The sequence below is a fragment of the Colias eurytheme genome, chromosome 21 (assembly GCF_061535395.1).
Source record: "Colias eurytheme isolate Ceu_HAF_F1 chromosome 21, ilColEury1 Martin Lab GWU primary, whole genome shotgun sequence".
Lineage (NCBI taxonomy): Eukaryota > Metazoa > Arthropoda > Insecta > Lepidoptera > Pieridae > Colias > Colias eurytheme.
The window spans coordinates 627,690-643,790 of NC_143000.1; the positions used below are offsets into that span (position 1 = coordinate 627,690).

Genomic DNA, 16,101 nt, shown 5'->3' on the forward strand with positions numbered 1-16,101 from the left:
GAAAACTTTATATCATTTTAAAAGACCTTTCCATTGATACCCCACACGGGTATGTACATCGAAAAAAAAAATTTATTCCCTCAGTTACATGTATGGGGGGCCCCACCCCCAATTCTTTTTTTTACTATTTAGTGTCATATTTTTGTAGCGGTTCATACAACACATATTCCCATCAAATTTCATCACTGTAGTACTTATAGTTTCCGAGTAAATCGGCTGTGACAGACGGACAGACGGACAGACGGACAGACGGACATGACGAAACTATAAGGGTTCCGTTTTTGCCATTTTGGCTACGGAACCCTAAAAAGGTAGTGCTTGCCACTTTATCGAATACTAAAATATCGATAAATAAAAAAATTAAGTTATAAAATTGCTTGAAGATAATTTAAGATCCTTTTAATTTTGAACTATGGATAGGTAATTCCAAATTTTAAGATTCGTTTAATTTGGAATTATTCATTTACGATGCGTATTGACTGCCTTGCATTGTATGGTAGTGGTATTTATAAAAAAATATTATTAGGTATTTCGGTTTCGATTGTTTTTTATGGTTTCGTAAAAAGGTACGTATTTTTTCCTGTTTTCATAGATTCATTCATTATACGGAACCCTTCGTGCGCGAATCTGACTTCCACCAGGTTGATCTTTTTACAAATCAATAATAGTATCCTACTAATATTATAAAAGCAAAAATATATAAGAATGGACATTTGATATTCTTTCACGAAAAAACTACTGAATGAGTTTTTATGGAAATTTACAATTATACATATTATAGATTAAACATCAGAATAACATATAGGCTACAATTTACCGCGGGAAAATCACTCATTCCCACAGGAAAAAATTGGTAAAAGTTTAAAATAAATTGCTTCAAATAAAACAAATAAAATTTAAATTTTTTTTTTACAACATGTTATTTCGATACTTAATTAACAAATTACAATATTTATTATTTAAAATAGATGCCAGCATCTCTGCAAAGCACTTTACTTTTCTTCCCGTCTGATTCGAAATGATTTGAACAAGGCCGAGAATGTTTTGAAGGCTTCCAATTTTCCCTTTGCTATAGCTTTAACCCAAACATCTTTTAATTTTTCTCAAGCCAGAAACCTGCAAATAACAATAAAATCCATACTTAAATACCTTTTTTTTTCTCCTAACCTAAAGCAGTCATTATCAATGAAGTACTTCGTACCTACTCAAGTATCGATAATTGCACAACACTATGGAAGTTATATTTTGCATTTTTTCTAAAAACTAAGCTGATTATGATTTCATTTCAATGATTACGGTTAGATAAAACATAGATGATTATGAAAATAACGTAAATTTACTTATTTATAATACAATTAACAAAAAAATTGATCAAAACACTAACCTGTGAAAAGACAAATTCCAATCTTCATCCGATTTCCCAGTACTACGGCTTTTGCAGCCGTGAACAACACAAGCCATGTAAGTAATCTTTAGTAAATTATCTTTTCAGAAAATAACTTAAGAAACTAGAAAACACGTTTTTCACTTCAAAAACAATAATTAAAATCACCATGCGTTGGTGACCAGACTGGTCACTAAAACAAATTGAAATGAGCACATGTCATTTCAAACTGTCGAACTGACATATATCTATCCTCTTTTTTCGCATGACATTTTGCCATAAGCCAAAAAGGCCAAACTAGTGCTTTATTGTTCAATTAATTGTTACTTCTCCAGGCTTGTTAATTGCTCCGAGGTTTGACGTTTGGCGCCATCTTGTAGCAAAAAAACAGTGCAGCGGGAAAAAGTAATAATTGATTAGATACCATATTCTTACCATATTGAACATATTCTACAGCTCGCGTTATTATTATTGAAACATTCAAATTAATGAAGTGATAATAAAAAATGTGAAACCTTTGGTTTGTCCGCCAAAAATGGCAATTTAGCGCGGATGAATTCTTACTAAAAAAAGTTTATCGAATGGAACCACGTCTAATGGACGATTTGGCAATTAGCGCGGGAATCTCAGCTTTTTGCGAGTCTAGACTGAGACGTTCCTGGTATCCCTAGATTAATGATCCGCCAAGGATTTTGTTGTGTCATGCTCGTTTGTTACCTACTTTTAAAGATATCCAGAGAATATTTTTTTACAGTATTTCAAACTCAAACATTTATTTATTCAATAAGACTTCTTCCAGAAGCACTTTTGAATCGTCATTACATTTTTTAAATTTACCAATATATTTTAAAATATTTAAAACTAGTTTCGTGACCAAAAAGAAAGATAAGCTTTTGCGATGTTTAAATAGTTAATTTTATATCCGAATTAAAAGTTCTAATAATTGACAGTACATAATACAAGTTTTAACAATAATTAACAGTATACATATAATACTTATCTTGTTTTAACTTTGTATAAATCCGACTTTTTCTCATTATTAACATTGTTTAAACGATTTAAAACATTACATTTGTATAAGATAGGCAATAGGTATGTACAATGTACATATTTGCAATAGCAATACGGATAAAAAAAATAACACAAATATTTTTTTAACCAGGAATTTGTTTTCATTATTGTTGTATATTTTTATGTGCATTTTTTTAATAACAGATAATATTGAGTCATGTAACATAGCTAACTATATACATATGTATAACAATTTGTTTAAGTAATGAGACGCGAATGACGTAAACTTTTTGTTTGTTTGTATACGCTTCCTTATGTTCACACTTCTTAGTCTTGCAATATAATTATGAAGCTATAAAACAAATAATGGACACGTATTTGATAGGTACTAAATTTTAGAAAGATACCTACCTAGTCAAAAAATAGAAAATCCAAATCATTTTTTAACAATCAATGTTTCTCCGCGGATTAACCCGTTGCTCCGCTCCTATTGGTCTTAGCGTGATGACATAAATTTTATAGCCTTCCTCGATAAATGAACTATCTAACAGTGAAATAATTTTTCAAATTGGACCCAGGGTTCCTGAGATTAACGCGTTCAAGCAAATAAACTCATCAGATTTATAATATTATTATAGATTATTTTAAAAGCTCTTCAGTTTAAAATACATAAAACTAAATACGTTACAGAGTTGTAATAAAAAAAATATCATACACTACGTTATTAAAATGCGAGAACAGCCAATTATACAATGATTGAAGCGTAAAATCTGTCAAAACATTAACTATTTAGTTCAATTGAGATGTTGATGGACCTTGGACTCGTTATGTAATTAAATAATCAAGATAAAGGTTAAAATTGTGGTATTTGTATGAAATTGACTTTATTAAACGAGATTGGTGTGCGGTCATCCTCTTTTTATGTAAAATGATTACACTTTTTTACATAAAATGTAATCAGCATATTTTCGCATCAAAATCGGTAGTCTTTAGGCTCTTTTGAGACGTTGTTTAAGATGAATGGCAAAATTTCACTTGAAATTCAAAATTCAGTATCCATTCATATCAGTTTGCGCTATAAGTACTGGACTCACAACCTTTATTTATTTATAATCTGTCACGGCACAAATAAAAACATAGGTACTACAAAATTGAAGTTACCATAAACAATTCAGAACAATTATCAGAAAGCATATTATTGAAGTGAAACTTCTTTATCGGGGTTGGAAAAAAATTTAGTGTAACATTTTTTCGTTACGCGTGACATTTTTCCGTTACGCGCCATCTTTTTCTTATTCCACACGCGTGTTTCGACGTATTTCTATAAAGTTGCATATTATAGTAAATTATTTTAACAGATAGAAACCATACTTATAAATGTTTATAAATATATCTACATAAAAAAACATCAAAACAAACGTCAGGTCGTCGGCCGTCACGCGCGGACGGAGCCGCGTGACCAATACTAGCGATCGCGATACCCATAAATGACCGTAAAACTGTGTCCGAACAATTATATCCATGTTACATTTGGTTCCGGCTTATAGGAACTACGTAATGGGTTTTTCGAATCTAGTTTTTATTTAAAAAAAAACACCGATTCGCTGAAAATGAAATAAAATCTTTCGCAATAATGCGAGCGAATCCTTAGAAAAAAGTATATTTAGTTATAGTTTTCAAATGGCAAAATAATTTTGAAATCGTTGTAGTAATTTTATTCGTTACATACAAAAATTAAGATTTTAAAAACAATTCATTATCCTATTTGACATCAACAATAAACAAAATGGCCGACGAAGCGCGTGAAATGTCATTTAGAGTTTAGACAATCGTTTATTTTATCTACATAAATCGAATCCGGCAACAATACCAAATAATTAACGTTGTTTCAATTATTATTTGTTTATGTATTTACGCGACTTTGGGCGATATATTTTTTTAATTACGATGATTATTTTCTATAGGACGTACAGCACGTGTAACTAAGCACGAGTAGGTACTGCCATTTAGGCGTACTTTTTGCTTCACCTTATCAACAAAATCTGGTATTTCAGTTTACGTGTGATGCTCCATCTAATTAGTATGTAATCGAAATTAATCACATAACCGGTAGATAATCAGTAAATGCTCTCCAACACGCACTAAACCTATTACATACAAGGAAATATTGGCTTCATTATATTTCATGGTAGAAAAATTGGATCAATGAAAGTCGATTATATGACGATCACGCTTGATTACCGCTACAAATCAAGCATTACGAATTATAATATTTCACAACAAGAATATCTATTGTTTATTGAAGAGAACTCCTGGGATTAAATTATAAATGAAATGATAATTAAAGAGGACCATTGATACATTTTTATGTAATATTTCAACTAGTGCCTAAATTTAAAAAAGCATTTCCAATCATGGAATTTATTATATTAATGAATTAATGGTCATTGATATTTCAGAAATCAATCATGAAATTACTTTTCCAGTCGGAAAAACGTTTGTGAATAACCTTCATATAATTATGGCCACTTTTCCCGCGTTAATTTGGAATTTTTTGGCGGGAAACCCTAATTCATAAGCTGTTGAGCTCAGCTCGTTAGAAATGACAGCTATGACGTCACAACATGGCGGACGCTCATGTCAAACTTCCGCTTGAAAAGGATAAAGCCACCAAATGCTTCTATTTATGTGTAAATTGTTTTATAAATAACAATTGTAATCGGATATTTCCCTTAAATAATACAAAATTTATAAATGAGTCATGAGAATACGTACAAAATACAAATACGAGCACAATTATTGGATAATACGCAATAATTAATCAATTTATTTTAATTGCAAATCATAGTGCACAGACTATCACCTTCCCGCCAATTTTTTAGTCGTTATTTTATTTCGTCTGACAATTATTTTCAGGAAAAAACATCAATTTAACCGCGATTTAAAACATCAATTAGCCACAACATAACCTTCCATACGATTTAGAATAATTCGCAGAAGATAAATTGTATTTAAAACATGGTCTTGGATTTATTACGAAATACAGTTGATCAATAGTTCAAGTCCGAATAAATTTCTAAATTAAATGAACTTTTAATTTTGGTAATTTGAATGCAGATTAACAAGACAAGGTCAAATAGATAAGAGTAAAACATTTTAGTTAAAGTTTAAAAATATGTAGGTATGTAATATTTAAATTTTAAATGTTTGTTAAGAGACCTGTTACAAGGATTATAATAAAAGATAAATCATAACATTTTTACAAAATAAAGTTACACGACGAGGTTTTCTATGCCTAGCCCAAGAGATTTTTAAATTAATATCTCTTTCGTTTCTAATTCGTTTTCATGAAATAAAATAAAATTAATAAATTATTTAGTCATGTATTCTGTTATTGATTGATTCTTGAGTATATATATTTTTTTTTATATTTAATAACACACATTTACTCACATCTCAAACAACTACCAATGTTCTATAACAGAAGCTATATCAACAAAGTCACTAAAATAATAATAAAATAACTTCTTAAAAACACAAGACGTGTGAAGTTATCACAAGCAATGTCAAAACTATTTAAAACCACATAAATCCCGTTTATTTATATTTAAAGTACTAACATATTTATTCATTGTTATTTTTGTAAGTGAATACGTGTGACGTCATATAGCAAACCAAATATAGGGTTTAGCAAGGGCTACTCAGAAACAATTGTATTAATATATTACCTCATTGTTTAAAGAAATTTGTATTGAGATTCTGAATAAGTGTGACGAATTCTATTAAGTTTTACAAATAAATAATATGATTTTCAGGGTCTTGAGGAGGGCTTTATTTGGATATATCATATATGTTATTGTATTTATATAAATTCAGAAATACTTATTAACCTAATCAACAGGACTCTTTTCGAACGATTTTTCAAGAAGAAGAGTCTTCTTTTTTTGCCGATCGTCAAAATTCGTTCAGTAGTTTTCGCAAGAGCAACCAACATCCATCCATACTCACAAACTTCCGCAATTATAGGTAATATTAGTAGGATATTTGTACCTATTTATTAAAAATCTACAAACCTCATTCAAAGATTTTGATATTTCATTTGATAGCGTCAAAATGCTATAAATGAGACATTAGGCGAAAGACGCGAGTTCGAATCCGGCCTCGTGATTGATCTTTTCTATTAAAAATTTCTCAGTTATTCAAAGATTATTAATTGGTTCTGTATAGACGAGGTATTATAATTAGCTCTGTGTATCCGCAACACTTGAACTCTTTAGGTGCTGAGGAAGCAACAACAGTTGCAGAAACAAAGCCGCGGAATCCGTCGCTTGCGTAACGTTGACTTCCGTCAAAGCGTACGGTCGGCAAATAAAGTTTATTTTTTATATTTTTTTATCGGAAAAATTTTATTTGTCGATCAATGGGGATAATATAATTAGAAAGTCTTATTTGAAAGTTTAAGAGTCTAAGCTAGGGTAAAAAAAACAATTGATTGATGACGAAATATTAATCTCGTTAAAAGGTATTTATCTCGTAAATAGCTATTAACTGTTATATGCAGTACTCAACTATCGTCCGCCAGCTACATACTTAAAGTTAGGTTTAGTAAATTATTTCAGCTGACGTTACAGATTTTAAAGTAAAATTACTATAATATTAGAACTGTTTAATCCGTAAAATATAATCATAGCATTAAAGATTTGCACACTCAAAAAATTATTTTCATTCGATTTAATAAAAATGTCTTTGCGAACGGTACCGGTGAGTAGGCCAGTTCAATCACTATAGAGACCGCTGTCGCACACGCAGGGTTGCCAACGCTACTGCAATTTATATTTTCTTTAGATTATGTGCATAATATTAGCACAGTACCTATATAGAAAATTTATTAGACTATGATATTAGGTTAATATATTGGATGATATAAAGATTTGTAACAATAATACCGTAAAGATATAAGTATATATACATAGTTATTACATGTAATACATTGAACAACGAATAATCAATCCACTTATGACTTATGTATGAATTGTAAATCGAAATCCTTTAAAAGGAACTAAATTTATTTACACATTTACCTACACGAATTAAATTATTATTACCTAAACTAAAAATAGTAATTTTCTGAATGCTTTTCTTTTTTATCAGTATTGTATAAAACATGATTTATTATCTGTATTACATTATATACGCGTAATTTATTATGCACTTTAAAACTGAAGAAAATTATTTTAACATAAACAAAAATGAACTGGCAACCCTATCATTATTATTTTGGTTTCGCCATTTCTTCCTGTCACTCATTTCATTGGCATATTTCTATTTTAACAAGCGGCAACATCACGACCGATATATTATGTGAAAAGGAATACCTGCTTTAAAATTTTATTTGACACTAGCGGTCCGCCCTGGCTTCGCCCGTGGTACATATTTACGTTTTCTCTACATATGAACCATCCTCGTACTTCAAGGAATATAATAAAAAAAGAATTATCGAAATCGGTTCAGCCGTTCTCGAGTTATGCGCTTACCAACACATTTTGCGATTCATTTTTATATATAAAGATGGGTGTCTCTGGAACGGCTTATTCGATTTGGATGCTATTTAATTAAATTATCTTACGTAGGTACTTGGTTGAGTTTCAGGTTAAAAAGATATGTAAATAACAAGTTTGAGACTAATAATAAATTTAATTCAACATGGACATAGAAAAATTAATTCAGTCTTATTTACAAGATTATTTTAAACAAAAGGATAGATACAGTGATTCCAAAGTTCGTTTATAAAGAAACTTGTAAACTTGAAAATATTTTTTAATTTAATTTTGAAAGTTTTATTTTAATTTAAGTAACGTTTAAAAGATCAATGATTTTTAATTTATCGTCACACAAAAACCTATGGAAGGATGTAAAAATGACATAATTATGTAAAAATGTCCAATAAAATGGATGTATGTATGTCTAGTTCTTACAATGCATAAGGTCATATGCATTTAAAGTAATTACATAGAGCTGGCTCTTGTCACACGTAAATAAGGAAATATTATTATTAATTTATACTGTAATTAAATATTTATTAATTTCCGCCATTAAGATGCGATTTAGTCAATCGTCAGTCAGTACATAAACTTAATATATAAATATATAAATCTCGTGTCACAATGTTTGTCCTCAATGGACTCCTAAACCACTTAACCGATTATAATAAAATTCGCACACCATGTGCAGTTCGATCCAACTTGAGAGATAGGATAGTTTAAACATGTAGGTACCACGGGCGAAGCCGGGGCGGACCACTAATACTTGTATAAAATTTCAATAAATACTAATAATATTATAAAGCTGAAGAGTTTGTTTGAGCGCGCTTATCTGAGGAACTTCTGGTCCGATTTGAAAAATTCTTTCGGTGTTAGATAGCCCATTTATCGAGGAAGGCTGTAGGCTTTATATCGTCACGCTAAGACCAACAGGAGCGGAGCAATGCGGGTGAAACCGCGCGGCACAGCTAGTATAAAGATATAGCTACTCATACTCAATGCATACTCATAACATTTTGGATAAGATAATATAAATACTTTGTAATTTAAAAAGTTGATAGACCTTATAATTAATTTCAATTTATGTTTCAAACTCCAAACGCAAGCTTATTATTAACCGACTTCAAAAAAAACGAGGAGATTATCAATTCGGCCGATATAGTTTTTTATTTTTTTTTTATATACATGTAATTATAAATAATACACATATTATTACGAGTTATTTTATATTCAGTAGATATTTTGCATAAGAATACAAAACAAATAATAGGAATTGATATACAACGTTGTTTTCAATTGATATCCGATAAAATGATAAACTGATAAGAACTTTATTTGATAGTAGATACTTGACACATGTGCACAACATAAATATCCTATTCCTTTCCTATAAACAAATATTATAAGAAAATTTATCGTGACAAAATCAAACGTTTATCTCGAGAAAAAAAGAGCGCCAAAAGTGGTTTATCGCAGATAAAACCAAAACTAAAAGTAATTACACAAAATGCTCTGACAAATATCTTGCAAATGTTTTAATATAATTGTTTATGAAAAAAAAATCATAATAAGTATTACCATGTCAAGTAGAAAACGTAAAAGTGTGAAAATTAGAGCTAACTTGGTGATTTTTTTTTTTATCGAGTAAATTTTAATATTTTATGTTTTTGATTAAACAGAATCGTTGAACATATCATCTAGTTTGATATATATTTTATTTTTTAGATTTGGTCTTGCATATTACACGTATCATCTAATAGAAGATTGGTTATTTTGCTTTATGCGCCCCCTTAAACTAGTTAAATGTAGACCGTTGATTATTTCGATAAATAACAGGATAGAGTCGTAGAAAGTAAACAGTTGAAGGTAATATAACATACTAGGAAATTATATTTACACACAAACAATTAATCGATTTATTCCGCACAACGATTGTATATCAATTGTATAGTTTACGATGATAAATCGATAGGGAAATATCAAACAAAAGATTACATTTATAACCCTGCGATTAACAAATTAAATGTCATAAATATGTAGTACGAAAGTAAATACATTTCACGTCTTAGCAACAACAAAAACTAATTTATGATATAAAAACTCATTGAACATAACCTCTTTTGTCAATTGACTTTTTAAATAATTATCATAACCTCTTTGCAGTTATATTTTTATTACTGGCTGTTTAAAAAAAATATTTGAAATTCGAATTCCTTTCAAAGACAATTTTATCCGGTCTAATTTTAATCATGGACCAACATGGCGGTCCCCGACGGTTCAGCTTCACAGAAACGTTTATTTAAGTATATTTATATTTTAAGTGAAAATATTTTAAGAATGTTCCAGCAGCTGGAAGATGGTGAGTTTGACAGCGCATTAGCTTTTAATAATTTCTATAATTTCAATAAGGTTTTCGTATTTGAAGTAGGTATAGGTAGGATGTAGGTATCTTTTATTCATATTTGTAGGAATAAGGTATCTACTCAGGTATTTACTATTTTCTGTAACAATAAATACGTAATTAATAATTATATGTAAGTATTTCACATAAATATTTTCTGGAATAAAAATTTTAGGTGAAACACGGTGAACTAATTGAATTATTTAAACGTTTTAAATTTGGATACAAACATCATTCCTGTTCTTCATAATAAAATATTTATTAGACAAAATATAGGGGAGGTAGGTAGGTATATTATCAACTAGCTGTGCCCCGCGGTTTCACCCGCATTGCTCCGCTTTTGTTGGTCTGAATTCTGATGTGTGCGTGCTGGGTGATGATAAATGATAATATGTATAATATAGCCTTCCTCGATAATTGGGCTAGGTATCTAACATCGAAAGAATTTTTCAAATCGGATCAGTAGTTCCTGAGATTAGCGCGTTCAAACAAACAAATTCTTCAGCTTTATAATATTACCTAGTATAGTATAGATAGGAAAACCAGTAGCCAGTGTTTCCTATAGTTTTATAATATTATAAACACTGCTCAGTCTAAATCAAAATGTTTATTATTTATTCGAACCGAAACATAAACTTATAAAAATGTCTGAATCTAATATGCTGCCTAAAATTTATGGTCAATTATCATCTGCCATATTAGCATACTGAGTAATAAAACTTCTATATTTATACTACATAAACTTTGATTAAGACGATACACGAAAAAAAATCCACTGCTTGGCGGGCGGAGTCTAATAGCTCGCTATCGCGAACGCGGGTGTGCGCGAAGTCATTCTTGCAAACTCGCCGCGCTGCCGCTGGCCGACTCGGGACAAACATGTATGGAGTCGTCATACAGTTATAATATTGTTATACATTTATTCAATTGTTGATTTATTGGTTTTATTTTCTTGCTTATAAACAAATAATCTTCTTTCCAACAACTACTTAGACATTATTAATAATTATTATTATTTCGTAATGTTTACTTTATTACAAAATAATACAGGTTATAAATAATCTTTAAAATAACAAAAAATATTGTTACTCTGAAAAAATGAAATGGTAATCAATAACGCGGACTACTGAATTGATTTAGATAGAATTTGATGCTGACGTAGATATTACATCATGCCCAGAAATGAAAGGTACTATTTCTGAAAGAAGTTATAAACCCTAATTCTTCTCAGTCAAAGTCAAGAGTGGAAGATATCACTAATACAGTAAAACTGATGCGAAACTTTGGATGTTAATTTGTATATTTTTTTGTTAGTTGTTACTTAATCACGTCAAGACTACATTACCAATTTTGATAAAATATAGCTAATAAAAAGTATCCTATGTGTAAATCCAGGCAGGATTTACACATAAGATACTTTTTATCCGAACTGAACACTTCTGTGGGATAAAACAGGATTCACGATATAACCTAATTCCAAGCGGGCAAAGCCGCGGTCGGAATGATATTTTTTTAAATAGAAAAATTGTTTAAAAAAAAACACAAAATATATTGACGCATGTATTTATTTTTTGCACTCTATTATAATTGTAATTATTCATTACAAATAATCAAAATAAAATAGCCAGAACAAAGTTAGGCCCTGGTAGGGTAGGTAGGCAGGTACAGCAATGTGAGACGAACACTGGCTTATTTATACCAATAATAATGTTTTATAAACATTAAATTAAGTTTACAACAAAAATACATAATATTAGCTAATGTGAAAACGAATCAACCAATCATCCCACAACAATGAAATGTGCACACAAATATTCATCCAAATCGGTTCATGTGATTAGGAGGAGTGACTGCAGCGCCATCTTCCGGGCCCAATTGTGTTTCCAGATCACCCAGGAACTCAATTTAATATTACTTACACAAAATTTTTCGAAATTAAAACTCACATTACTATGTAAATATGAATATAAACCTGTTTTAGTACTAAGCAATTTCCCGCACAGGTGTAGTAAGTATAAATGAAATAAATATCAACATCAAATTCTTTATACAACATACTTATCTACCACCTACTAAGAAATGTAATTCTTGAAATTTTTTTGTATTTTTTTTAAATATAATACTACTCCAATGAGCTCCTGTTCCATATCACGTCCGCCATACTTCCACTAAGTTCACCATGATTTTTTATTTCTTTGCACTTTGTTGCTTTTTGCTAAAAATGGAATCATGCGATAAAACCAGTAGAACGTTGATAACATACATTTTTGACTGAATAAAGGTACTTACGAAGGAGTGGGTTCACATTGTGAACAATCAGTGGGTTTATTTTCCTTCTGGATTCCGGATTTCTGAAAAGATTATCTTATGCTATAAATGAAAAAAATCTTACACATTCGTTATGTACTTAAAACAGGGGTACATATCAAACATCGTCTATAATACAATTATCATCAAATTTAAAATAAAACCAACTTCTTCATTAATTTGTTCCAATTGTAAGCATTCTTTTTTCTCCAACCTTTATGTTTCTTCTTCTTATTTTCTTTATTGTCCCCATTTGTCTCATTTTGTCTTATCGTGTTGTCACCCTTTTTTACGATTGCGCGAGCGACACAAGTTCCCCGTGTGACGGCCGTAGCGGGAATGACTCGTGCAGCGATCGGGGTAGGAAGGTACAGGGCGGCTCTCGCTATATTGGCTGGTCGCGCGCTAATTTCAAGTATTTCTTGTTTATTTCAAAACCATCGCATATTTCAAAATTCTAAATCGGTAGACGTATAGGTAGTATATTTTATAGTTAATATCCAAAAAGTCGTAACTTTACGTTTGTTATTTTGAAGATGCCAGAGATTATAAAAAAATAATAATGAGAACTTTGTATTTTTTTTCTATCGAGAAAATATCATGGAATCATGTTTCTAAAACGGTAGACGTATTGTGTTACTATTGAACTTTCTTGTCAAGAATTTTCATCACGACAACTTTAATAATATAAAAATTACGAAGGTTTGAAAAGGGCCGTAAATGTTAGAAAAATTAATTCATCACCTTAAGTAATAATACCAAAAACTTTGTAAAATACTGCAACAAAATATACGAATTTATTTCGATATTGCGATTTTAATTCTAATTTAATGTAGGTACCTACCAACGTCTCATAAAAACGCTTTAAAAAACTGTAAAAATAAGGATATTTAGATATTTAGCCAAATTTTTACCCAATATTTTCGAGAGTTATCTTAGACGAGAATAAAATGAGTCGTTGATGATCTAAAATCTTAATAACTTCATTTAGAAATTAGAATGAATGATAAGAACTGTTAAATTGAACTATTATCACTAAAGATATTGCTACGCGTCTAAATTAGACAATTGCTCAAGTAAGTAGCTTTAAAACATTTAGCTTTTACAATTATTATGTCTATTAAAATCAATAAAAAATATCACATAAATTTTCTTAGATCATACATCATTATCTGAGAATTACGATGATTGTTATTTATTTATGATTAAGCAAATATCATAGTACCCATATAGATAACGTGTGTCCTAAATTATCAAACATTAAAATTTAATCAATAATTTTAAGCTGTGACGTAAATGATAAAATTTATTACTATCCGAACAAGTACAGGACGCGATAACGATCCTTATGCGACACAATACTTCGATACAATGACTCTTTTCGATATTGAATCATATTTAAACAAATAAATATTGAAATTTAACATAAAACAAGAATTACCTTTGAATTAAAAGAAACTCGCCGGTCCACGGCACAAATAAAATCCGTTTTTAAGTTAGGTACACAGCACTTGAATTATCGCGGTTTTTTATCGACTCGAGCGGTTTATTTTCGACGGCACATGCGCTTAGTACGAGCGCTGGTGGCAGACTGGCTTGAATGAGCTGGCGCGTGCGTCGGGATGCGTGCGCGCAGTCAACAAGCAGGTGGCCTTGAAGAATGCAATTTCGAGATTTATCTCAGTGGTGTTTTTTGATCAAATATGGTTTAGACTTGGCCTTGTGCGTTTCTCGTTTTGGGCAGCTACCTGAACATCTGCAAAACAATGTGGCAGCGGGTGCCGAATGCCGCAGACGATCGGGAGGTTTTTTGGCCCTATAATAAGGCTTTGAGAGAACACATTTTTCTGAGTAAGTTTTGAGCTTTATCGTATTTTTCAACCAACGTTACTGAAATAATTCGTTATGCTTATTTTTGTCGATATAAATGCATTATAGTGAAATAAAAAAAAATGTTTAAAAAAACTAAAACACAAGTTTCATTGCCTTTGGGTAAGGTCAAGAAATTATCGATTGTCACAGGTATTGTCACCGATGCGTATTTACAAACTATACATAGCCAGAACGCAACCATAGGAAACTGCTCGTGTATACTTTGTAATGCTGTTTTTAAGTTTGTTATTACAAAATATACACGAAGTTTGCGTACTGGTCGTGTATACTTTGTAACACGGATGCTTGCTTCTTCGTTCCAAACTATACACGATCAGTACGCAAAATATAACTAAATATACCTACTACACCACTTACGCTTGAGCGAAATAATAAATAGGCGTAGGCAATCAAAGACTTGTAAAGCTTTATCTATCTACTTTTATTCTTCTTGATTGATTCAGTAAAATATGGAATAAAAATATTATTAGGTGAGCTTAGAAAAATAAATAGGTAACAGATAGGTATATAAGGGTTACCTATGGGTTAGGTTAGGTTCGTGTTTTTTTTTAACTACACAAAAATTGCCGTCGTCTCGCAACTGTCTTCTTCTGGACTTATTAGATTCCTACATTTTAGCACTATTGTCAATTGTAAGTCGTGCAGTATAGTCGGGAACGAAGACACAAGCATCCTCGATACAAAAAAAATACGATCAGTACGCAACATTACATACACAATACACATGCATTTTAATAATAGATTTCAAAACAGCAATACAATAATATAAGCGCGAGCAATGGAAAGACGCCGCGCTTACTCCGAAACATACACGATTAGTCCGCATGCGTACTGGCGCTGTATATTTTGGAGCGCTATTCTTACTTACTTCACTACAAAGTATACTCGAGTACTTGCGTACTGCTGTTGTATAGATTGGAAGAACTTTGTGAAAAAGTTATTTCCAAACTATACGTGATTAGTTTCACACCGTTGCGTACTGGCCTTGTATAGTTTGGAAAGACGCGTCACCGATTCCGAATAAGTTTACGTTTGAACTGGGTGAAAATCGAGTACCTACCTGTGAAGAACTTTACAATATACAGATGAAGTTAATAAAAGCGTGGTTAAAAGTAATAAAATGTAAGATTATTTCTACACACAATACCAACTATTGCCTGAAAGAATTCAGAAATCACTTTTTATAATAATTATTATTAGAGCTAGCGCGCAAGAGCAAGAGCTCTCAGGTAGTTCTTATTTGATACATTTCATTTCAATTGCTAATTATTCATTAGATGGTAGACTTAACACAGCACAATTTTTTTATAAACAGCTGTCACAGTGCTCTCACTGAACAATTAAAAGTCGCCATTGTTCAATTAGAAAACTAGTGAATGTGGGAAAATATATTTTTTTGTATTATCACTGTTTTATTATTTCACAAGCTTTCTGTTATACGTAATGGTTTATTATGAAATTAATTGGCTGTTATTATTTATTACGTTTAAATGATTTTGCCTTTCCCCAGAATACAGTAACGAATTGAGATTTTTATCAATTTTCTAAAACTTTTACGTAAGTCA

The 16,101-nt window shown here is 30.7% G+C and overlaps 1 protein-coding gene across 1 annotated transcript in view; it reads right to left on the minus strand.

The window, feature by feature from the left end:
• Positions 1-14,245, minus strand: part of pigs (GAS2-like protein pickled eggs) — a 75,530-nt gene extending 61,285 nt beyond the window's left edge. Inside the window, exon 1 of the mRNA XM_090114551.1 lies at positions 14,085-14,245. The gene's annotated coding sequence lies outside the window, so the exon portion shown is untranslated. The remainder of the gene's footprint in view (positions 1-14,084) is intronic.
• Between the last annotated feature and the right edge of the window lie 1,856 nt (positions 14,246-16,101).